This window comes from Malaclemys terrapin, chromosome 3, assembly GCF_027887155.1.
Source record: "Malaclemys terrapin pileata isolate rMalTer1 chromosome 3, rMalTer1.hap1, whole genome shotgun sequence".
Taxonomy (NCBI): Eukaryota; Metazoa; Chordata; order Testudines; family Emydidae; genus Malaclemys; species Malaclemys terrapin.
Genome location: NC_071507.1, coordinates 48,678,661 through 48,704,546, shown reverse-complemented (window position 1 = coordinate 48,704,546; position 25,886 = coordinate 48,678,661). Strand labels below are relative to the sequence as shown.

Below are 25,886 nucleotides of genomic sequence, written 5' to 3'. Positions count from 1 at the left end.
ACTTTGCTGATCACAAAATCTACTGGCAAAATTATTGTGTTCTTCATTTTGTACAAAAGGGAAAACAAAAGCTGGCAAGAGTTGCAGTTGTGGATGTTTATGTCAAATCCAATAAAAGGAAAAACATGAGCACCAGTCAGCATCTGAAGGGATATGAATACCACAAACTATTTTTGTTAAAGTCGACTGATAAAATTTGAATATTTCTCAGTCATTCCTTTCAAACATAAGTGGGTAACAAGTTCACCTTACGGTGCAGAGGACTGTTTTATGTGGTTGATAAACTTGCTCTCTGATTTCTCTTTATCTCAGGATTGTAAAAGGGAAGTGTATATAAAAATACAATAAAAGAGAATGAACAAGAGTTATTTTAACAGAAAAAAGAGGAGGGCATGGGGGGGGGGGATATAATGCCAAAATAGACAGGAGATGGGGAAGAGGAGGAGAAAAGTGAAAGGAGAATAAGGAAAGGGAAGGGAAGGGAGAGGAAAAAGAGAAGAGCAAATGGAAAGGAAGTGAAACACAGAAAAGAGGGGAGAAGGAAACAGGAAGACACGATGGAGTGGGAACCAAGAAAAGGAGCATTGGAAGCAATAATGAGGTCAGAAGAAGAAGAGGTGAAGGCACACAATGGACACTCAGTTAAGGAAGAGTTTCTTGCACATGGTACAGTGTTTCCTGTTGTGAAAGCCATTACAAATGGGGCACTGTGAATGTCACACAGAGGTCCATTTTTATATTAAATGATTGCCATCCTCCAGATGGGATCCACAACCACCTTCAGTTTCTCCTGTTTCACGAGAAGTTCCAGTTCACTCCTACATGACATTTTAGGCTTGCTGGGAAATGAGAAGAACAAAGAGTGTTTAAGTCTGGAGACAGCCCCAGGAGAAGACTGAAAGCAGAATTATATTCGATCCCACCCAGAATCCAGAGGAGAGAAAATACTGAGGGCCTGATCCAAAGCCCATTTGGAGTCAACTGAAAGACTCCCATTGTCTTCAATGAGTTTTGGATCACACACTAGTGGTGGAGGGGATTATTTCACCGCTGACCTCCTCCAGCAACACATAACAAGTCAATACCTATGGGGCAGACATTATGCAGCTCTTGAATTTGCAAAAAGTGTCTCATTGATATTAGGATTTTTAATAGACACAGCCACATGCATTATCACCTAAGGCAGGGGATGCTAATGGACATAAAGTAGCTTTGTTTTTAAAGAGTAAATGATGGAGTGAAAAATCCACATAGCTACCCAGTGTGCCAGCTGCTTCCAGCCCGCTTTAATTTCTGCAACTTCAGCAACCCCACCTTGGAAAAAAAAAAAAAAAAAAAAAAAAGGAGTGGAATATTCTTCGTTTGCTTTTTTGAGCAAGGAATAGCTCTGCTTCATATATTTTGACCCCTTTTGAGGTTTGACTGTAGCCCTCAGGGAAGTAGTGGAGGGTTTGCAATATGTGTGTAGGCAAAAGAGCCATTTGTAAATGACAAAAATGTGGAATTTGCTCGTGTTTGATACCTTTTTCTGTGAACTGCAATGGAAAAAGCTGCATTCAAAAGTTTTGCCCTGAGTGCTCAAGTCTGGACTTCTCATTGCAGTTACTGATTTGACTTAGAATGCTATGGGCCAAATCCTGCCCTGTGTTTAATGGATTCAGTAGATGCCTTCATACTAGCAAAAATGCAAGGTTCACACATGTATGAAATATACAACAGTGTCTTTAACTAGGCATGATCCTTTCATGTTTCTTGCATTAAACTTAGATTAATTTTCGTTCCATGTATTGCCTCATCCAGACATGATCCATGTACTGTAGGGGCAAAGACAGCACATGGATCCTTCCCATCCCATTGTGCAACAGGAGGGCAGTATTGATAAATCCATCTACTGGCTGTCAGAACACCATGGCCATGAGGTGATTTGGTCTGCTGGCTACAGGGCATGGCCAGGCCACCAGCTGGCACTATCAGTTGGGAAGAGGCATTAGCCAATGTTGCACGCAGCTCCTTTGCAGAGCATCAGCATGTTGTTTCAGGCACACCCTGAGCAATTCTGTTCTGCATTGACAATATAGCTTTTGGTTCCTATGCTTGGCCAAATGTTCACTCCCCTCCCCTTCCTCAGTCCCAGGATCACATCAGTAAGGGCAGGATTTCATTTTCTATCTTCAGGTGGGAGGTGCTAATCAATATGCTGAGGTTAGGGCTGGTTAAAAATTTCCCATCACATTTGTTTTTGAATGGTGCATTGTAGAAGATGTAACCCAACCAGGGAGCCTAGCCTCTAAGGGAGAATAGGATCACGAGGCTCTGAATTACAACTCCAATGAGGCACCACAGCAGCTCACGTGGACACAGATTAATGTCAGACTGACCCCCAAGTGAGGCATTTAGATTTGGTTTGACAAACTGAAATGTTTTGATTTGGCTTGACATGAAACAAAATATTTCAATGTGATTTTCCAGATTGAAAATTTCAGTTTTGTGGAACTATATTTGCCCAACAAGTTCTTGTTACCTCTCTATTTATAGAAAGATATATAGCTAGAGATATATCATAAATTGGATACACTTGTGCTAGTCTAACTGGATTTGGTGGGAGGGGAAGTTCTTCCATTCCTAATTCTTAGCTCATGTTTCCCCTGGTGTAGAAACATTTTTTTTAAATAAATTGAATGGCCCTTGGGGGAAATACCCAAGGGTTTAAATCACAAGGAAGCAATAGTTTGTGAACTCTATCTTATGTCAACTCAGAAAAACAGCTTGTGAGCTTTGCAAAACTTCAAAAGGTATGAGGTTCATTTGTCCCTATTTGTCACTCAGAAATGGCATTTCCCTGCAGTTTTAAAAGACACAGGCCATGAAAGAAAGGTTACTAAACTAGGTCTCTTAATAATGTATGGACTGGAAAGCTGGTCCAACATGATGTGAACGTAATGAATAAACAACCCTTTAAATTTCTATAGCACAAAGAATACTTAAAAGAAACCAATTGAGACATGAGATTTTGCTTAAAACTGCTCTGAGTATAATACTTTACAATTATTTTGTTTAAAACAAACCAAACGAATAGCTCAGTGCAAGCAGTGTTTCAGTCATTAGCATCTCTGTAATAACAAACCAAGGTGCTGTGCACAACAGATGAGGCATATTTTAAAATTATGAAAAATGCAAATCAGTGGCTTCTTAATTGTCGGAAAACATGGAGGCAGGGAGAGGATCCTATGAATTATGTAACCCTGGTACATATTCTTAACATAATCGCTCTCCACTGAATGTTCTGAACCTTGAGTCCAGGCTGAATTGAATTGGTTCCAGAGTCAATACAACTGTGTTTCTCACTGCCCCGGTGAGCAGCTCCACTTTAAGAGCCGGAAAGGAGAGGCAGTTGTCTGCCATGTTACCAATCTTCATCTCAGAGACCCCTGAGGTCACTTCAAAACATGAGTGTCCTACAGTACATGGTCATAAATTGAGGGGATTCCCATTTGGGACCTGTCTCGGGACATTTTATTTGTTGATTCATGGCTATGTGACTCAATTTGCTATTTATTTAAACATTCCATTCACCAGTACACAGCCACATAAAATATGGACTCACATTCTTGTGAGAGTCCTAGAGGCCTGTAGGTCATTGACACATGCCAAAATTTGCTTGGGTCAAAGCCAAGTGTTCAGTTCACATATACAATGAATGACAGAATGCAGTTTGTAAATTACTGTACAAACTCATAAACTATAAGTTGTCAATTTACCTCATGGAATAACGCCAGATTTATTTTTCTGCTATGGGGTAATCACCTCTGCCTTTAAGATGCTGTCAGGTGAAGGTTAAGTATCTCTGGTGCCAAAAGTTTGAATTCCTATCCAATACATAGGGTTTGCTTCATCTTAAAGTCATGGATGATTTTGTTTTGCCTGATGTGCATCATTGTGTGGTCACACTCATGAATCTTTGCACCATTCAGACCACGCCTGCATTTCAGGCTTCTTGGAAGAGGCAGGCAAAATGTCCTGCCTTTAGGAGACTTCATTACATTCAGCCACTGCTTGAGTTTAGTCTGCTGGCTGAGTAATTACAGCTTGGTTAGGGGGTTTAATGATGTAGCGCCTGCCTCTGCTATTAGCCAAACTTCCCTCCCAGCCACCCTCTTTTGATTCTGAGTCACAGCAGCACGATTTCCTTGACCCTGTACGATGGCCCAAGGGCCAGAGAGTATACCTTCATGAAAGTACCTCTTGAACTTCACCTTTCCAGGATGTTGTACCTGTGGATGGTCTGCCTTCATGCACTTTCCCTCAGCCTCCTGGTAGGGTTCTTAATTAGTCAATAGTGATAATTTCTCAAACTGTGTATTGACTAGCCTGACAACACAGTGACAAGCACATTGCATATTAGAAAGAAGAGACAGCACTTCTTTATACTTAGAATAGGAGATAATTGTGGTATCTCAGATGCCACTGTGTCATATCATCCATCCATATTTAATCAGAATTCTCTAGTAACTCCAATGGGGAGTTCTACCTAGGAAAGAATAGCACAATCATGGCAACTCTATGTATGTGAGAGATGAGGAAATGTATATATTCATGACAATATTTCTGTGAAACAAAAATAGACGTAATTCACTTGGAAGTGAAACTATGGCTCTCCTTTGAAGTGTATTTTAGCAGAAGTATAAACATTTATTTCATTTATTGTCTTTTGTAATGGAACTATTAATGTTTTAATGGATGACGGGAAAGTTCCTGTTCTAACTTTTTCACTAACACAACATGATTTTCCTATTGGTGTCCCTGCTCACGTATGAAATATTTTCTGTTGGAGTAATGATTTCAGATCAATTGTCTATTGGCTCTCACCCTTACTCCAGAGGTTATGTCAATAGAAAATTCCAGAAAGTAATGTCACTGAGACATGAAATTAATTTTGTGTGTCTTACTAGTTTTGCCAAAACAGCAGCCAGAACTTAAGAGTTTAGTGAGCATGCAACAACCTTCTGTGAATGGAAAGTTTAATTTTTCTCTCAGGACTCTCACTTTTTATTATTCAGTCTGCTCAAACTAGTGAAGGATCTCAAACCAACATGCTTCTGTGGTATTTCATGCCCAGGTCAGTTACTCTGTTCCCTTGCAGAATCCTGCCACTTGTCTGCCTCCCTTTACTGTGTGAATAACAATTTATTGCATTTTCTGAGGGGAAGAGGTGAGCGTTTGAAATATGCAGTAACAAAGCAAGGAGTTGGGATTGAGATTAAGGGAATGATTTTGGAGAAAGCTTTAATGTTCTTGAATGTAATTGGCCAGCTTCTCTAGTCAGGATTGGTGGATTGGTTTGTTTTGCACCATTCAGAAGACTTAAAGGCACCACAATCTGAATACAGATTCCCAACACAGAGTTCCTTTGGTGCAGAGTAACTCTCTGCTGGGAGTAACTGTGTCTAAGGTGGGTCTTTGCCTCTTCCTCCTCACTTTGGCTCAGGGGATAGAAGAGACACACTGCGGTCAGGAAAGTGATATGACATAGTTCTGCTTACTACATCAATTCTTACTAGCGCAGGGTCCATGAAGGATCCTATGTCACGGATGCAATTGAGAGTTGCCCAATAGCAGCTCTTAGTGGTGCTGGGGTCAGCCTCAGAGTCACCAACTCCCTGATGCCCACCCCAACTCACAGGCAAAACGGTACAAAATGTAGGAGAGAAGCCACCCCAAAAGGTTTTAAGGGATTTCCTGGGGAGAGATAAACCACTTGAAGTTCATGTTCTGTTTAAGCTCTGTCCCTTAAGGCATGGTTGGGAAGAGAAAGAGTTGACAGTTGAGCAGTGTGTGATAGCACGACTGAGAAGCAAAGCTAGCACTATAAATAAGAACTAGGACTGTGGCCGAGGAAAGGGAGATGGGAAGGTAGGGAGGAAAGAAAATAGTGAGGAATAGAGAGAACTGCAAAGAGAATGTGGAGCTTTGACAAGAGAAGGAGTTGGTAATTCTAGGAGGGAAGGACACGGAGAGGACCTAGAAATAAAGAGGAATCATTTAATACAATGAAAGAAAGAGAAAGAAGCTGACCTGGCAGCAGATAGGGCAGGTCAGACTGCTCAGAGAGAATAATAAAAATTAGAATAGAAAAGCCCTGCTAGGTTATCTAGCAAAATTCATCCCCTACCAGTGCAGGGTTATTTCCTACAGTACATTTTTCCAGTGAGAGAAGGACAGAAAGCAAAGAGCATAAGGCAGCGAGAGATTCTTGCAATCCTGCAGGCAGAGTGGCAGGAAAAGAAAGAGCACAGCAGCAGAAAAAGCAGAGACTCATGGCAGCTAATGGCAGGTATGTTAGGTTCCACCCAGTAATGTCTCTTGTGCAATCAGCTGCCAGGGCTTCTCTTTTCTCTGCTCCTAGGCCTTTTCATTTTCTCCTGCTCTCCTTCCAGCTTTGCCTGCATCTCTTTATGAATTTTAGAGCTGAGCAAAACACTTGTGGTGAATAATTTACATTATGCATCTAGCCCCTTACTCTGCTCTGGGGATGTCCATGAGCAGATGGCAATTTATCCAAGGGTATTTTTTATTTTAGTTGATGCTGAAAATGTTTTTTTCCCCAAAAGTTTTTTACTCTACAAGTCAGTCTAAAGAAGCTAACTGGGAGCACTAACTTCTAGTTATTCGATATTTGAACTGTGTTGAGTTGTGATGAGTCACAGACATTGTACGGGTACTTTTTCTGTTCGCTGACTAGATGAGAGTAAGTCCTATAATCAGGAGAGGGTTTGGAGAAACCACCAGAAATTTAACTCTCTCAGGGACAAATAGCATGTAGATTAACAATCTTCATAAGACCTTTGTATCTTTGGCAACTGCAACACTGTAATTCGTTGTGCAGGAGAAGTAAATAGATCACTTCAATGTGTCTTGTAGCCCTTCTATTATCACTGACAGCCTCCAGCCACTGCAGGCCTTTCATTTAAAAGAAAGATAGCCTGGTTCTAATCCATGCTGACTGACTGCCAGTCTCCTTGGCCAATGACCAGCCCCTCTCAGGATCAGGCCAAAATTATCAGGATGCAGGTTGAAACCACTGAAGGTTTCCAACTAATCCATGCAAACTTGTTTTCCTGTTACCTTTGTCATTTTCTTCCCCCAACTCTCGTGTTGCGAATCTCAAACCCAGCTGTCAAATCATGTCCCTCTTAGAGTTGGGTGAAAAACAGGTCAGAATTCCTGTAAAGATATTACCCTGTTTTCTTTACCGCAATTTCATTTTTTTCAGACAGTTCATGTAAGGGATAGTGATCTTGAGATGGGATCACAAAGAAATGCTTCCTTAAGTGCCAGGTGGGATCATACACTTAGGGATATCATAGGAATTTGCGCCTTCTTCTGAAGTGTTTGGCACTGGCTACTATTGGATATTGGAGTAGGTGGGCCAATGGCCAGACATGGAACAGCAATCCTTACATTTGGATTTATAAGGCAGTTCTCCTGCATTTTGTTTTATAGGTAGCACAGATATTTAACTAGATGTATTTGACAAAACACTTTCATTGTTGCGGTTTTATATCAATATTAAGCATATTACAATATTCCTCATGAGCCAAGAGTTGAATGGTGTAATTTTTTTCTTTATATGGAAACTTTATAAAAAACAAAAACAAAACAAACAAACAAAAAAACAAAAAACAAAAAACTACTACTGTAAAGATCAAGCGTGTCTCTCTGAGAGATCACTACTTTCCTTTTTCAGGAGCCAGGGCTTAACAATGCTGTAGGAAAAAAAATCTATATGACAAATCGTGTAGTACAAGTTTATGTGGTTAACCAAGAAACATGCTATGAGTCAAGCCTTTGGAAAGAGTTTAGTAATTAAAGACAAATGCTATGACATAATCATTTACACACAGCAGAAAGATTTTTAGATTAAATCTGGCCTGACCCATTGCTCAGCAAGTGTTATCTGGGATTCTAGAGAGTCATTCACTTATTTACGTTCTAATTTGGCCCACATGTTTTATTAAAAACAAAAGCCTACATTTCTCATAGGAACTAGCTCCAGTTCAATTCTGGTTAATGAGTTTGGTTGAGTTCCGGAATGGATCAGCTCCAATACGTGTCGTATGGAGATACCCATAAAACAGAGAACTTTACAGCTCTAAAATGACACTCTTGGAAAATTAGGAACTTTTCAAATAAAATTTTCTTTTTTTCTTTTTTTTGGTTAAAGTGAATTTAGTTCTTGTGAAAGGCTCCTGATTGACAGCATTGGAGATTGAGCTCTTGTCCTTAATACAGCATAGACAGTGCAAACTTCAGTTACACTAGTAAAGGATGAAATTCACCCTACTGCAGAGAACTTGTGCCAGGCTGGGACAGGAAGTAAGGTGGCATAGGAGTCAGCTATGCACAATTTATGGCAGCTGGGGACTCCCCCACACCAGATGAAATCCAGCTGCTTTCCAGACCCTTATAGTTTAGGAAATGGTCCCTTGTTCTGTACGTCTACAAACACAGACATTTACTGGGGGGTTTACCTGGAGGAGCTGCTAGATGCTCCTAAACTGCTGGACAAGCCTCCTTCCTACCTTAAAGGGGGTAGCATTCAGACTTAATTTTCCAACTGAAGTGCACTGATCAGGGCTCCACTTACTCTCTCTCGTCTAGTCTCAGACAAAGCACAACGAGCCAAGTCCAAATTCGCTGTCTATTCAGCAAGGCTTCTGCTGGGAATGGTGTGAGAAGGGCAAGGATCTCCATCTGGAAAGAGGCAGGGATTGAGGCTAGGCAGTAGCTGCTCATGGGGGCAGTAATGCAGTGAGGAGAGGAGAAGCTAAACAGAATCTATTAGGACTGAGGGAAAGGAGAAGGAGTGAACTATGGCCAAGAGAAGATCCCCTGCACAAAGTTTGGTAATTCCGCAGAGTCAGTCAAAAATGGGTGGGGGGTAGGGATTGCAAAAAAAATTGAAGTTATTTGTGGGGGTTTTTCACTTATTCAATTTTTTTGGCCAAATTTTTATAGACATTTTTTGGGTTAAAACATTTAGGCAGGTTCAGTTTGCCCCTCCCCCCTTTCTCCTTTTCCATTTTGTCAGTGAAAAAAGAACCAGGGTGGGGAGAGGGGAGAAAGGAATAGTAAAATGGCAACCAAAATAATCCAATGGAAAAACTTTGATCTTCCTGTTTCATAAGGAGAAATGGGAATGTCCAAGAAAAACATGGGGGGGGGGAGGAGGAGGAAACCACTTTGAAAAATATCATTTTTTGGCCAAAAAAATTTCAGTTGAAAACTTTCAGTCAGCACTGCTAGTGGGGCCTCATGCTGGGGCGGGGAATTTGAGGAGTACACACAACTTCTCATTCTACCTGCGTCACTTTTCAGAGTACTGACCCAAGGTGCTGCGTATCTGGTATCGTTAAAGATTTCAGTCAGAATTCTCCATTCCCCAAATCTCTGAGTCATCCGCTACTAAAGTAGAAAATATTATTTCCTTTGTAAAATAGCTGAACCTGGTAGAATGCCGTAGGCAGCTATTGGTAGGAAAAGGGACAGGGCTTTATTTTAAATGAGTATTTACCCATAAAAGAAACATTTAAGTTCTGATTGACCTATCCAGCTTCATGGCTCCAGTGAGGCCCTAATCCTGCAAAGTGAGGCACCCAGATTTCAATGTGCCTCTGCATGAGCAGAGGGATGCACCTGCATGTATCTCTTGGGAGGACATGACCTTGATGAATAGGATGCAGAGGAGGGGGCAATATTACTGGTGACTCTACAATGTGTAGAACAGAGCCGGTTTTCCCCCAAATATGTGAAGATGGAAATAACATGGAAAGAAAAGGATTAAATGTATTATTATCTGAAGGTAAAGATGAGACTATGGCTGGGATTTTCAGGGGCCTAAGAGAGCCTGGCACCCAACTCTTATTGAAAGTGAATTGGAATTGAGGTCCGGATTCACACAGTTACTTAGGAGCCTAACTCCCATTGGGTACAGTGGGAGTTATATGTTTAATAACCTTTGTGAATCTGGGCCTGGGTACCTAATTTCTTTGGTCACCTTTGAAAATCCCACCCATATTACTAACATATACAGAGTTAAATCAGTAGTCCTGTTTGGGCTGAAGAAAGAATGTCCTCCAAAATGGGGCCCTGTTATTTTTAATCTAGAGCACTGAGAGATGGTCATCCCTTTTGTTCATATGTCTATGGCAATATTGGGCTTCTACTATAAGTTACTTAGGATAAAGCTGAGAACACTTCTGGCTTTACCCTAGGGAAAACAATTACTAAGGATCTCCTCCTCTCTAACCCCAATCAGGGCAGACCCCGATGCTTGCATGCAGCTCCATTGATAGCAGTAGGGCTCCTTGCAAGATCTGCCTGCATAAGACACGTGCAGAACCAGAGCCCATCCGTGTAATGCTCAATGAAGCCTACGGAAGCTTTGCCTGCAGAGGATTATATGCTCAAGACCTAAGTATTAAAAACAATAACAATGATTAAAATATAAACATCTTCCAGCCTTTGTTTCTCACTTTGTCATGTGGCTGCGGAGCAAATAGAGCTGCTTTCTTGGTTTGCCTTTTTTTTAATAATTATTATTTATTTGCTTAGGAGAGCTAAAGTAGGATTCAGAGATGTATTTGCCATTAGTAACTGCTTGGCACTGGTATTTAAAACAGTTCCATTCTATCTATGGCAGCTTTTACCTTTTCCTAAGCCTCACAAAACCAAGATTTACAAGCTAATGAATGCTAACTGACAATATGTAGATGATATCCTGTAATCTGACTTTTTGGTGGTAGATAGCTAATGCTCACAAGTTTACTCTCAAACGGACTGTATAAGACTGGTTATCTACTGCGGTACTTTATCCTTTTATGAGGGTGAATCCAAAGTGCATTAAGTAATGCATAATAAAATTAGGTTGGGGAAAAAAAAGAGAAAAAAAAGTTAAGCACAGTAAAATAAGCTCAAATGACTTCACTGTTAAGTAATGACTCCTACCAAATAACTGCATTGTAGTTTTATCTTTCCAACCAAGATTGTGTTAATGCTCTAAAATTAAATCTCTTGTGAAAGTTATCTGGAATTTCTCAACAAGTTTTAAAGGGGTTTATTTTTTCATCAGAGGTCATGCCTCAAGAATTTGTAGGAATTCCGCCTGGAAAGTAATAATCAGTGGAAACTGGCAGTCAAAGCTAATTTATATTACTCTTCCAGATAAAAATTCCTTCCGTCTTAGACCTGCATTTCAAAAAAGATTATTATCACTCTTGAGAGAATACATCAGTGAAAAAAGAGAAGGAATGACTTAAGAGAAGTCTCTCCTGCATCTGTAGATTTGGGTTTTATGTTTTATAATTCTTCCTTCTGGAATGCCTGAAGGATGGAGGCATAAAGACAGGAAAGGGGGAAGGAGAGGTGTGTATAAGGAGGAACCAAAGCAAACTTTAAAAATTCAGTTACCAAGTAATTTTCCAGGGATTTTGGAGGTAAGTGGAGTAGGATGACGCATTTCCTAAATACAGTAGTTATAGCCTTTTCTCCTGTTTCTATTCTATTCACACAGCATGCCCATCACTGGGATACCAGTCTTCCTGTCAGGATTTATTTTAATGGGCTGACTGTTGCAAAAGAAAAATGCAGTCAGACCTTTCCCAAGTTCAGTTCATATTTAAACAAATTTCCTCATATGCCTCCTCAGGGCCAGCTGGAGCTAAACATTAAGCCACCCTAGGCGTTCGTCCCCTGAAAACTATCTGGGGCCGAGGCTAGAATGGCTGATCTGGAGCTGCATTTGTGCAGTGGCCCCTGACCCTAGCTGCAGCTCTGTGGGGGACTGGAAGGAAGACAGGGTTTCCTTAAAAAGGAAGGCCCCCACATAAGCTATGCAGGGGAGAAGAATAAGCTGGATATACCCCTGAAAAATCAACTCCCTAGGTTAGGGAAGTCAATTATTTTTTTCAAGGTCCAAATTCCTTGGTCAATATATAGTCAAGGTCCAGACTACACATCGCAATAACAATAATAAGTAAATAAAAAGATTTTGTGGTCCATTCAAAAGTGGATGATTTTGAATTTGGCCCATGGTCCACCTATTGAGAACCCCTGCCCTACATGGTTGTCAGAGTGGTCTATACCTAATACAAACCTTGCTGGGGCCAAATCCTGCTTGCCTTATTGTCTGCAAATTCCCAGTGGGAGGCTGACAGAAGTGAGGCAAGTGAGATTTGCCTCAGAAGGACTCCTGTGTGTGGGTGTGGTGGGCAAACAGACAGTGCTTTGGTTCATGTCATCAATATCATAATTGCAATCAATAGTCAAAAGTACCTACTTGTAGAAACCCATATTACAACAACCACACTCAAAGCCTGAGTAAAGTTTGTTTGGCAGCATCTCAAACTGAGATCCAATTAATAAACAGTATGAACGTTATATGCACGTTACAAAACAGCATGTTTTGCTGTCCTGTATAGTCATGCGAGATTAGGTAGTCTCACTTTTAAGCATAAAGCAGAGCATTTGTGAATATGGGAAGCTTTCTATTTACTAGGAATTCAATCACTTTTCATTTTAATGTTTCTACAGTTTGGTTTTTTTAACTTAAATCTGTCAGTGTCATATATACACAAGCACACGTGTGTGTATGTTTTCCACAGGATTCCAAATCGTATTTTTGGTGCAAGGCCATCGATAATCCTGAGAGATTCCAGAGAGTAGGTAATTCTTTAGGAGTGGAAACAGAAGAGAGATTTGCTTCCAATTGTGAGCTCATTCCTAGGTCACCAGGAAAGCAGAAAGAGAAATAGGCTCCAAAATAAACAACAGTTTGACCTTGAAAGCATTTTTCTCTTAGGGTGCCCAACTTTGCATGAAGGAATTCCTAAATATTCACCTCAACCATTCAAAGGGCTGTTTTACTTTCTTCAGTCATTAGTGGACATTTTCAGTGAGTGCATTGTGACAACATACTGACTCCATGGTACTTTTCATGGAGGAAGGTTCAAGGAATACACATAACCAAAGGGTCAGAGCTTTAGCTACTCTGGAGGGAAAACAACAGTTATAAATGATGAGTAGCAACAAATTTGTTAACTTAGTGGGCCAGACAAACTTGTAGTAGCGCCAAAGAGTTTAATTTTGTTGTAACATATGATTTTTCAGCAAATATTAACTAATAGATGAACTATGCATAGATTTCCTTCCTTAGGCTACCTGAATCCTTTCTTTTTTTGTTTGTTTGTTTAATTGTCTAAGCTAGGCTGTAAAAAAGTGATTAATAAAGACTCAAAAGCTATTAGCGGGTGGTTTGGTTTCATTCAGTGCTATTAGTTGTACAGTGTGTGTCTTTTCCTCCCCATCTATTTGAATTTGCACTGTATTTGTTTTCTGATTTACTGTATACTTCTTTTGTAGAAGTCATAGGCAGAGTGTTTAAAAGGGGGTGGCAGTGGGGGAATGTAGCCAATGCATTATATTGTATCCAACATCTCTCAACATCCTAAGCATACCAATCATTAGCTGCCAAAACTGTTCTTCATGCTTTCATGACTTGGTACTGATGTGACTGCCAGACACTAGAGTAGGTGTAGCTCCTTAGTGGAATCCCTTATCTGTGTTTGTGGCTTGCACCTTATCACGACTGAGACTCGATTAGCGACCCCTGTGGTCCTTATCTGATATATTTTGTTATTTGGACTTTCACAAACTACAGTAAAAGAGCACCCATCCAATGATCCAGCTTCCCTTGACAGTTTTGAAAATACACTGTTGAATATAGAGATCTTTCAATTTTTTAATCAAATTAGATTAAAAAATCCAACATCAGCATAAATATAGCAAGCCTCCCCACAGAACCCCCACCTGACTCTTATGCCATTGCTACTCGGCCCTACTCAACACCCATGTGCTAATGCACAAGGGAGCAAAAGTGAACTTTGCAGCACTCTCTAAAGGCTAACAAACTCAAGCTATTACAGATCTGGAGAGGAAGCAAGTTCCAAATATCCACAGGCACTAGATCTATTGAGTGAGCCAAAAAGTAGTCTTCCCTGGCCAAAGCCATAGGAGCTAAGCTTCTCTCAGCTGGAAGTTTGCATACCTGGCCGCATTAGGTATTATAATGTAATCAGAGGCATTAAAGAGAGAAGATGTCTGTAAGATCATCCAGTCTGCCTTCCTGAAAATGCAGATTTTTTTATATAATTGCTTGGCTCAAGATTTGTCTGTCAGATTGTTCCAAAATTCAAGGTATCCAAAATATGGTGGCTCATCTTTTCATCCATTCACAGGAACTCATCTTGATCCTTGGAATTCTTCACTGGCCTCCTCTCCATTTCTGGAACCAGTTCTATCATTCTTCATCTTCAAAATTCTCCTTGGACTTGCACTCTTCCTGTTTCTGTTACTTTATGTCACCTTGTTCTTCATCCTTTCTTCACATTCCTTGAAGATTTCTATCCCATCTTCCTGTCTTTTCTCCATTTGTTCTTCCCTCAACCACGTTGCCATCTTTCTCTCCCATAATCCCACCCTCCTCCTCACCGTCATTACTTGGAATAAATTCACTGTGTCAAATTAATTCCATGACTTCCTTCAGATCCTATGTCAAGACACATTGCTTCTTCTGGCCTATAGCTATTAGCTGGAGTTAATGTAGATGGCTCCTGAAAGTGGGTGGAGTTAGAACCCAGAAGTGATTAGTAATACTCTGATGCTCTGAGGACATAGAATACAAGTGGCTTCCTGAATGATGGCAGACTGTCTCCATGGTCTTTGTAAAGTTTGGATGCTATTTCTTTCCTCACTTTTCTCTACTTACTGTTGTTCACATCCTTTTTTCATGGCTATAGCAATAACACACTGGACTCCTAACTCTCCTTTTCATAGAACAATAATTCCTGTTGCTTGACTTTCCCAGTTTCTAGAGCTGGTTGAAAATTTTGTTTCTAAACTGTTTTTCAGCATAAAATTGGGTTTTCAACTTTACTGCAAGAAGCATCTGCACCACAATCTCTCTTCACAATTTCTCACCACAATGTCTCCACTGACGCGCTACACAAACACCCAGAGGTTCCTGCCTCTCAAAGAAGAAAATACCCCATTCTCTCAAATAGGATATGAGAAGAGGAAAGTCACCCCCTCATTCTGGGTCTCAGGAGACCTTGCATCCTGATGCTGATACAGCTGAGGCTCTTATCCCCTCCAGTATCAAGACCATGGCACTATCTAAGAAGACCACACCCCATAAAACGGCCTAGAGCAGTACCAGTATCAGCACTGGCCTCTGTGAGTTCTGAAACACAAGGACTCCAGAGCCAAGCTGAAATAACCATTGATACTGTCTTCTGTAGCCAGCCGAGAAGGGTGCACTGATTGCACTTCAGTATCACCTCCACTACCACTCAACATGCTGACTCCTGAGGGCCCCTGTCCAGAGTCCCTGGTACCATTCAGGTCCATGAGGACCTTTGAATCCTGGAAGAGCCTGAATCACCACTACTGAGGGGTACGAAGAGACACTCTGCCAGTACCAACTCACCTTCTAGAGCCTACTTTCCCTCCGCTCCTACCATCTCCAATGGCAACTCATCCTCCAGTGCCAGCACGGTCACCAGCCCCACACAAACTCTTTGAGCTTACCTAGAGACATTTCTAGCTGGTATCAACATGTCCTCTGGTATCATTTCACCAGCCAATCAACTATTGACCTTTGAGATCAATGTAGTTACAGGACCCTTCCCAGGTCCTACCACCATCTCAACCACTGATATTGGTGCCACTTGCCCCTCTAGTGGACATGGGATGACACCTCCTCCAATTCTTAGGTGTCTATACAAGGTTCCTCCACCTTCCCATTCCAGCCTCCCTCCCTTCAGGTACACCCCAAGGAGGAAACTCCCAGCAGGAGTTATACCTAGCAACCCTGGCAAGGACAACCTTGGGGCCCTGCCCTCTTTTCTTATGCCCTATCACAGTGGGCTTACTGGAACTTGTGGGCACTTTATGGAGATCAGTTATACAGGGTCCCATCTTGTCAGAGGGCATGCCAGGAGCAACAACCCTTGGGTCCCGCTCCACAGAAGGATCTTGCAAAGAACCAGCTGAGGAAGAAGGAACACCTCCTTCCCACAAATCCTCCTCCTCACTAGATGAGGCTGTCATGCCTCCCCCACCATCTTAGACCTTGTAAGACTCATAGACTTTAAGGCCAGAAGGGACCATAATCATCATCTAGTCTAACCTGCACATTGCAGGCCACAGAACCTCACCCATCCACTCCTGTAATAGGCCCATAGCCTTTGGCTGAGTTACTGAAGTCCTCAAATCTTGATTTAAAGACTTCAAATTAAAGAGAATCTACCATTTACTCTAGTCTAGTTCAAATGAACAAGTGCCCCCACACTGCTGAGGAAGGCAAAAAACAAAAAAACAAAAACCAAACAAAACAGGGTCTCCACCAATCTGATCCGGGGGGAAATTTCTTCCCGACTCCAAACATGGTGATCAGTTAGACCCTGTGCATGTGGGTAAGACCCACCAGCCAGACACCTGGAGAAAAATTCTCTGTAGTAGCTCAGAGTCCTCCCCATCCATCTAATAGCAGTTGCATATGAGCCATATGCCATTGTAGGCAAGGCCATCATACTATCTCGTCCATAAATTTATCAAATTTGGTCTTGAAAAAAGTTGGGTTTTTGTCCCACTATTCCCCTTGGAAGGCTGTTCCAGAACCTCACGCCTCTGACGGTTACAAACTTTCATCTAATTTCAAGCTTAATGATGGTTAGGTTTTATTCATTTCTTCTTGTGCCAACATTGGCTCTTAACTTAAATAACTTCTCTCCTTCTGCGGTGTTTATCCCTCTGAGGTATTTAGGGAGAGCAATCATACTTCAGCTTTTGTTTTGTTAGGCTAAACAAGCCACGCTCCCTAAGTCTCTTCTCATAAGGTATATTCTCCATTCCTCTGATCATCATAGTAGCCCTTCTCTACATCTGGTCCGGTTTGAATTCATCTTTCTAAACATGAGGGACCAGAATTGCACACACTATTCCACATGAGGTCTCGCCAGTCCTTTGTATAATAGTAGTAACACTTCCCTATATCTACTGGAAATACCTCGCCTGATTTATCAAAGGATTGCATTAGCCTTTTTTCATGGCCACATCATATTGGCGGCTCATAGTCATCCTGTGATCGACCAGTCTTTCTCCTCCTCTGTTGCTTCTGACTGATATGTCCCCAGCTTATAGCAAAAATTCTTGTTGTTAGTGCCTAAGTGCATGACCTTGCACTTTGCACTATTAAATTTCATCCTGTTTCTATTGCTCCAGTTTTCAATGTCTCCAAATTTTCTCATATGATATTCTGGTGGCCAGAATAGTGGAGACTTTATAAATTGTGTTGGAGAAGATACAGGAACCCCAACATTCCCTCTTGGACATTCTTGATCTCTCTCCTCAGGACAAAATTGCCTTGCCCATCAATGATGCTGTGCTGGCCCCAGCATATATGATGTGGCAAACTCCAGTTACCATACAGATTTGCCACAATGTCCAGCCTCAATTTAACAATATGACAGAACCCACAAACCACAGCAAGGGCTTGCCTGGGTCATACAACAGCCCGTACATTAGTAAGACTACACTTTTGGTGTCTTCAAGCCTGGCTGAGAACTGTCACCAATAAGCACAATCTATCCAAGCAGGTGCCCCTACCTTGGAAGGTCCTCAATTCTCTAAATTGGTGGAAGGATCCACAAAAGGCGTGTGTGGGAGTTCTGTTCTTGCAGCCTCCTCCAATGAGGATCATTGTTACAGATGCCTCCATCACAGGCTGGGATGCATGCTTTCAGAACTTCACAGCTCAGGGCAAATGGACTTCTCAAGAGGCAATCCTCCCTATTAACATATTAGAGCACAGAGCTGTTTGTTATGCTTGCCAACACTTCCTACCCCATGTCAGAGATCACCCAACAAAAGTAATGCTGGACACAGAGTAGCAATGTATTACATCAATTGACAATGACGAGCAAGATCTCAGTCATGGCGCCAAATCCATAAACCTATGGAACTGGTGTATATCAAACCACATATAGAGCTGAGCTTTTTTTCACTGTGTTCTGTAGTCCTGGTAGATAAACTCCCTTAGCAGGCATTTCCACATCAATCAATGAGTGGGAGCTGAACAGCAAGGTATTCCAAGAGATATGTCTTACCTGGGGTCATCCAGAGGTAGATCTCTTTATGACACCATCCGAGGGGAAGTGCAGACTATTCTGATCAAGGGGAGGGCATGGCCACAACTCAATAGGAGATGCCATAATCATTTCTTGGACTCAAGTATTGCAATATGCTTATCCCCCAGTGCCTTTACTGCTCAAGGTCCTAAACAAATTGAAACAGAAGAATAAGTAGCCATCTTCATAGCACCAGCATAGCTAAGACAAATGTGGTTTGCAGAGTTGGTTTACATGTCTCTGCTGTAACAGACTGACAATTTCCTGCAATATCTTGAGTTAAGACACCTTTGGAGTTCATTGTGTTAAAAATACAAATGTTCATGTACTATTGTGTGATTGTATGGAACTTCTTTAGTGGAAAGAAAAGATCAATGCAATCTCTGGAAGGTATAAGGACTTTCAAAGATATTTTTGGAACAAAACATGTGAATTGGATTCCCTAGGAAGTACTTTGCAGTGATGGGAATGCAAATTCTCCCCCCTCAAAGCCAACCTTTTGAAGATACTCCCTGGAGCAAGAGATCCATTACATACCAGATCAAAGACCGCAAGAACTGGAAAGGATGTATTGAACATGTCATGAGCATGCTTGTTCTGAGCTGAAGCTGTGATGAATTGGTAACCACAAACCTTAGAGTGGGAGTTTGGACTGCTTCTGTCAGAATCTATGTTAGGGTTGGAGTTAATTCTGGTAAGCTTATTAGCATACATGTAGGTTGTTTTATTGTTTTTAGTATGTTTTCTCAATAATAATTTACTTTAAGAATAAAGTCTGGATGGTAACTTATAACTGTAGCAATTTCTCTATAGAGAAAGCAAACAGGTGTCCTTCAGCAACCTGTCTGTTCTGGGAAATACACAGTGAAGGCAAAAAATTGTGTAGCCTGGGAATACCCCAATCAGAAGGGAGAGGGACGCACGTCTCCACTCAAGAGAGTCAACAGATGGGGAGCTGGAAGCTTGAGAGTGGATACTCTCCTGGGCCACTGTGGGGAAATATAGGTGCAGTTGCCCTGAACTGTGACATCTGCAACAGTTTTTCCACCTTCCCCTGACAGTGAATCGCCTCAGGCAGGAGTTAGGATCCATCAGCCACCCAACCTCTTGGCACTTCACCTGAAGATGTGGCTACCATATGGCTTGCGGGTGTAGAACAAGACTGCTCTCCATGTGTACGAACAGTACTGCTTAATAGTAGAAAACGCATGACAAAGAAAACTTACCTGCAGAAGTGGAAATGCTTCCAGACTTGGTGCAACCACTGATCTATTCCTTGTCTCGAGACCTGACATACGTTCTCAATTACCTGCTGAATTTAAAAACCACAGCTTTATCACTGAGCTCCATTAAGGTTCACTTAGCTGCCATCACAGTTTTTCATTGCCCCCATTGAGGGGTTTTCTGTCTTCACCCACTGTGAAGTTTATCGAAGGCCTGTTCAATCTTTTCCCTCCCATCAAAGAGCCAACTCCACAATGGGTCCTCAACATAGTCCTCAAAGCACTGAGGAAACCTACATTTGAACCTATGTGAACTGTTCCCTCCTTCATTTGTCCCTCAAGACCTCATTCTTCATAGCTATCACCTGGGCCAGGAAAGTAGGGGAGCTTGGAGCCTTGATGGCTAACTTGCCATATGTGGTGTTCTATTGCAATAAAGTGATGCCACATCCACACGCTCTCTTCCTACCTAAAGTTTCTTCAGAATTCCCCATTCATCTATAAGATTTACCGACTGGTGTTTTTCCCAAGCCTCACTCTTTGAGAGAAGAAGTGAGCCTCCATATATGGGATGTAAACAAGAGCTCTTGCCTTTCACCTTGACAGGCCTATGCCTTTTAGGGCTTCCAAGTGGCTTTTGATCTCAGGTGCAGAAATAATTGAAAGAACATCTGATTTCCACTGAAAGACTGTCAAAATGGTTTGCAGGATGCTTCTTAACCTGTTATGAAGCCTCGGGGATTCACCCCCGTCCCAAAGGTGTTTGCTGAGTCCACCAGGGCTGAATCTATCTACTGAAAAACATATCTATCTTAGACATCTGCAGGACAGCCACCTGGCCTTCAGTGCACATATTTTCCCAACATTATGCTCTTGTGCCTGCTACCAGAACTGATGTGCTTTGGTGATTTTTTTTTTTTTTTTTTACCATCTGTACTGAATCCACCTCCTCAGCAACCTCCTGCATAATTGAGGTACCATTCCTAACATGGAGCACTCACAGGGACACTACTCGAAGAAGAAGTGATTTACCTTGTACAGTAATTGGAGTTCTTTGAGATGTCTCTCTCGAGGGGTGCATCACTACCTCCCCTCCTTTCCTCTCTGCCTCTGAGTCCTTCGCTGAACTTCCAACAGTGAGAAGAAACTGAAATGGCAGCGGGTCCACCTCCCCTTCCCCCCATATGCCTTCTTACCAGAGCATGAGGCTATCTAGGGCACACATGAGGACACTATTGATGAAAATCTCCAATCTAGACCATACAGATGCATACACATCCTGATGTGGAGCACCAATAGGGACGCAATCTTGAAGAACTTGAGTTACTAAACAAGGTAAGTAACCTCTCCTTCTATTGTCATGTATAGACTATCAGCTAAAAAGCATTTAGTGATAGGTTAAAAAAAAAAAAACTCTGATCATAACAAAAATTGTAATTAGACTGGGGTAATACAGTTCTGATAGTGAGAGCTTCCCCTCCTCAGCCTTTACCCGTTAGAACTGAACTGAATTTCTGAAATCTGGGGATAAGTTTTCACTTTTAACTTTTGGGTCAGGACCGAAAATACCATAATTTCATGGGAAAAGCTGTTTGGGAAAAGCTATTTCTGGTCATGGTCAGCCAGAGAACTTTCAAAATACCACAAGAAGGGATGATGGTGTGATCCTTCTGGCCCAACCAGAAGAAGGAAGTACTAGAAATCTCATAAGAGAGCCTGATTGTTAGGGTCTGGATCTGGGCCTGGGGCTGAAGTGAGCTCCAACACAATAGGTAAATACACCTCTACCCCGATATAACATGGCCTGATATAACACGAATTCGGATAGAACGCAGTAAAGCAGTGCTCCGGGGGGTGGGGGGAAACTGTGCACTCCGGTGGATCAAAGGAAGTTCGATATAACGCGGTTTCAGCTATAATGCGGTACGATTTTTTGGCTCCCGAGGACAGCGTTATATCGGGGTAGAGGTGTAGTAGGTGCCATGGTGCAGTTGATGGCTTCTAGCACAGACTCTAAGAAAAGCTGCTGAATCCCCTCAAAACCTGTCCTGAAGAAGGGGGCGGGCGCAGACACCGTGGCCAGTTAGTGTGCATGGTATACATTGCAGCTGAATAGGGATAGGACTCGGGGTGCAAAAAAAGAGTTTTGTGAAACTCCGGTCCAACATTTTGTGTGCTTAAGTGAACTTAACTCAGCAAAAGGATGATATTTCTGTGTTTCAACTTAGTTACTGTGGCCTGGGGAAATTAACCCTGTTTTAGTTATTACAGAAAAAAAGTGGGACAACAATAACCCTGGGCCCCAGAGGGAAATCTAGGTCCAAAATAAGGCACGATGCACTTGATGTCTATTTTTACTTCTATATAAAATCATGAATAAAAAATTAACGATTACAAGGACACTTGAAACAAGTTTCTAGAATTTTTTTTTTTTTTTTGGAAAAGCACAGTATTGAGAAATGTGTCAAACAGGTATTATGGTTAGAGTATGAGGCTAAAACTAGACTCCCCTGGGTTCCGTTCCTTTCCCAGTTCTTCTACCAATTCACAGTGTTATCATGGATAAGGCCTGTAGCCTCTCTATTCCTCTCTTTGCTCAGGAAAGTTTGCAAATATTTCCCCTGGTGATAGCAACACGGGAAGCCAAATTTGCAATATTTTTCTAGAGTAGACAAAGTGTCTGTATCATATTTTCCTCATGTGTGAAATATGGATAATACTGATCTCACAAGGGTGTTGTGAAGCTTAACTAATTAATGTTGGTAAGGCACGGTGAATGCATAGATGAAAGGCTCTATATACTTATTTGAATTAAGATTGCATGTAGAGATGCCTATCAGGAGTGAGGCCCCCAGGCGTTAAATACTGTACAAACAGAGTAAAAGATGGCACCCGTCCTAGAGAGTTTATAATGTAGTTAAATATATCAATACTGCACTGTTGGGCAAACAGAACTTGGACCTATGAATCTAGACCTATAGTTTGCCTGACAAACCAGACTGATGCTCAGGAAATGACTAAATGCACATGTACACATTAACAGAAACTGACAACAGAAAGAAAGAGACCTCAATGGGCAAACTTTTTGGATGACTGACTGCACTCTTTTGAAGTTCCTTTCCATTGCATTCACCAGTTACTTTAAAAATATCCCACAGCAAAAAGAGATTAGGAATTAGACTTTCGGGGGCAATAAATTCCAGCCCCCAATCCAATGCTGCTCCTGACTATGGTAATTCATTCACATACTTATGTAGGTGCTGAATCCTTGCAAATTCTACACTCCACTTCTGTAATCGTGCTGGAAACAATGTGTGCAGGTCTCAGATTTTTACATCAAGAATTCATTTTGGTAATTCATTAACCCCATTCTTGTTAAACCTTGACCTACCAATAAGAGGATTCTTCTTGGTCACTGCCCTTAGGAAGTGCATCCACAACAGCGAGAACAGGGTAAGCCAAAGAAAATAATAGGCTAACCGTTGCCAACAGATGCTTGCTCTTTTCTTTTTAAAGAGAAAATTAATAATGTTTTAATACCATGATCAGTCTCAGCCTTTACATTTCCAGGTGCTCCAGGGGCTGGATATTTTACAATATGTAATACTGAAGTGGAGTTTTCTCTTTTAAATGAAAAATTTAAGAAGGATCCATCACCAGTAGGATTTTGGAATTAAACTCCTGCCAAGGCATCACGGCTGCATGAAAAAGTGATGTGGATTTTTAACCAGCCTTTGAGACAACTGCAGGAGCAGCATGTGTGTTTGCAGCTTTAGGAACGTTTCTGCAGAAGAAAGGGTGGGGTCTGCCAAAGGCATTTGGGTGCAGTGCTCTGTTAGGGAAGCTAACAGGGTGGCAAGCTTCATGATTTTCTGGCGAGGTGGAAAAATTAATATTATTTATTGAAGTGAATTTAGTGTCGCTGATGGGAGCCTGATTTATACATAGATGCCTCTAGTAGCAACAAGGGGTCAGATTCAGAGGTATTTAAGCATCTAAAGATGCAGACAGGCCCCTGGTGGAATTTTCAGAAGCACCTAGGTGTCTAATTTCCATTGAAATCCAAAGGAGTTAGGTGCCTAGCTCCTTTTGAAAATCCCACTAGGTGCCCATCTGTATCTTTATAGAATCATAGAAGTGGAAGGGACCTTGAGAGGTCATCTAGTCCAGTCCCCTGCCCTCATGGCAGAACTAAGTATTATCTAGACCATTCCTGACAGGTGTTTGTCTAACCTGCTCTTAAAATTTTCCAATGAAGGAGATTCCACAACCTCCCTAGGCAATTTATTCCAGTGCTTAACCACCCTGACAGGAAGTTCTTCCTAATGTCCAACCTAAACCGCCCTTGCTGCAATTTAAGCCCATTGCTTCTTGTCCTATCCTCAGAGGTTAAGAACAATAATTTTTCTCCCTCCTCCTTGTAACAACCTTTTATGTACTTGAAAACTGTTAAGTCCCCTCTCAGTCTTCTCTTTTTCAGACTAAACAAACCCAATTTTTTCAATCTTCCCTCATAGGTCATGTTTTCTAGACCTTTAATCATTTTTGTCACTCTTCTCTGGACTCTTTCCAGTTTGTCCACATCCTTCCTGAAATGTGGCACCTAGAACTGGACACAATACTCCAGTTGAGGCCTAATCAGCACAGAGTAGAGTAGAAGAATTACTTCTTGTGTCTTGCTTACAACACTCCTGCTAATACAGGCCAGAAGGATGTTCACTTTTTTTGCAACAGCGTTACATTGTTGACTCATATTTAGCTTGTGGTCCTCTATGACCCCCCAGATCCCTTTCTGCAGTACTCCTTCCTAGGCAGTCATTTCCCATTTTGTATGTGTACAACTGATTGTTCCATCCTAAATGGAGTACTTCGCATTTGTCCTTATTGAATTTCATCCTATTTACTTCAGACCATTTCTCCAGTTTGCCCAGATCATTTTGAATTTTAATACTATCCTGCAAAGCACTTGCAACCCCTCCCAGCTTGGTATCATCCACGAACTTTATAAGTGTACTCTCTATGCCATTATCTAAATCATTGATGAAGATATTGAACAGCATCGGACCCAGAACTGATCCCTGCAGGACCCCACTCGTTATGCCCTTCCAGCATGACTGTGAACCACTGATAACTATTCTCTGGGAACGGTTTGTAGAGACTGTCCAGTTTGTCCAATGTACATGGCAGAGGGGCATTGCTGGCACATGATGGCATATATCACATTGGTAGATGTTCAGGTGAATGAGCCCTTGATGGTGTGGCTGATGTGGTTAGGTCCTAAGATGGTGTCCCTTGAATAGATATGCGGACAGAGTTGGCAACACGGTTTGTTGCAGGGATTGGTTCCTGGATTAATGTTTTTGTTGTGACAAATTGGACAGTCTCTACGCAAACAAATAAATGGACACAAATCAGACATCAAGAATTGTAACATTCAAAACCCAGTAGGAGAGCACTTCAATCTCCCTGGACACTCAATAACAGACTTAAAGGTGGCAATTCTTCAACAAAAGAATTTCAAAAAGAGACTTCAACGAGAAACTGCAGAACTGGAATTAATTTGCAAACTTGACATCATCAAATTAGGCCTGAATAAAGACAGGGAGTGGCTGGGTCACTACAAAAAATAATTTTCCCTCTGTTGATACTCACACCTTCTTTTCAACTGTTGAGAATGGGCCACATCTACGATGATTGAACTGGCCTTGTTAGCACTACAAAAAGTAATTTTCCCTCTGTTGATATTCACCCCTCCTTGTCAACTCTTGGAAATGGGCCACATCCACCCTGATTGAATTGGCCTCGTTAGCACTGACCCCCCACGCACACTTGGTAAGGCAACTCCCATCTTTTCATGTGCTGTGTATTTATACCTGTCTACTGTATTTTCCAATCCACGCATCTGATGAAGTGGGTTATAACCCACAAAAGCTTATGCCCAAATAAATTTGTTAGTCTCTAAGGTGCCACAAGGACTCCTTGTTGTTTTTGCTGATACAGACTAACACAGATACCTAATCGTATACTGTTTGCTGTGAAATGATCTCTTAGAAATAACTAGAACATTTCCAGTTAAAAGCAACAGAGGGTCCTGTGGCACAGATTCAGACTAACACGGCTACCCCTCTGATACATTTCCAGTTAAGATTACTTGTTACAGGATGTGTGCTAGAATTAACCAATGTGCTCTCACTAGACTAAATAAGTATGCTCCTGTGTAGTAATACATGACTTCTTAACATGCTTTTGATAACTGTGAAAAGAAATAAGAGCAGCTTGTTCAAAACAGTGATTTTTCTGTCTGGTTTCTTGACACACAGGAACACGTTTTACAAAACTCTTGAGCCAATGTATGGGTCAGCCTTGAAGGGGCACTGAGAGAAATGAATATATAAAGCAGTGCTCCTTTTGCCCAGTGATT

At 41.6% G+C, this 25,886-nt stretch overlaps 1 long non-coding RNA gene across 1 annotated transcript in view; it reads right to left on the bottom strand.

Annotated features, from left to right (window-relative positions):
* LOC128833603 (uncharacterized) overlaps window positions 1–19,869 on the bottom strand; it is a 41,900-nt gene extending 22,031 nt beyond the window's left edge. The window contains exons 1-3 of the long non-coding RNA XR_008444291.1: window positions 19,469–19,869; window positions 18,222–18,390; window positions 17,722–17,904 (exon numbers count right to left, since the gene is read on the bottom strand). This is a non-coding gene — a long non-coding RNA (uncharacterized LOC128833603). The remainder of the gene's footprint in view (window positions 1–17,721; window positions 17,905–18,221; window positions 18,391–19,468) is intronic.
* Window positions 19,870–25,886: the final 6,017 nt, after the last annotated feature.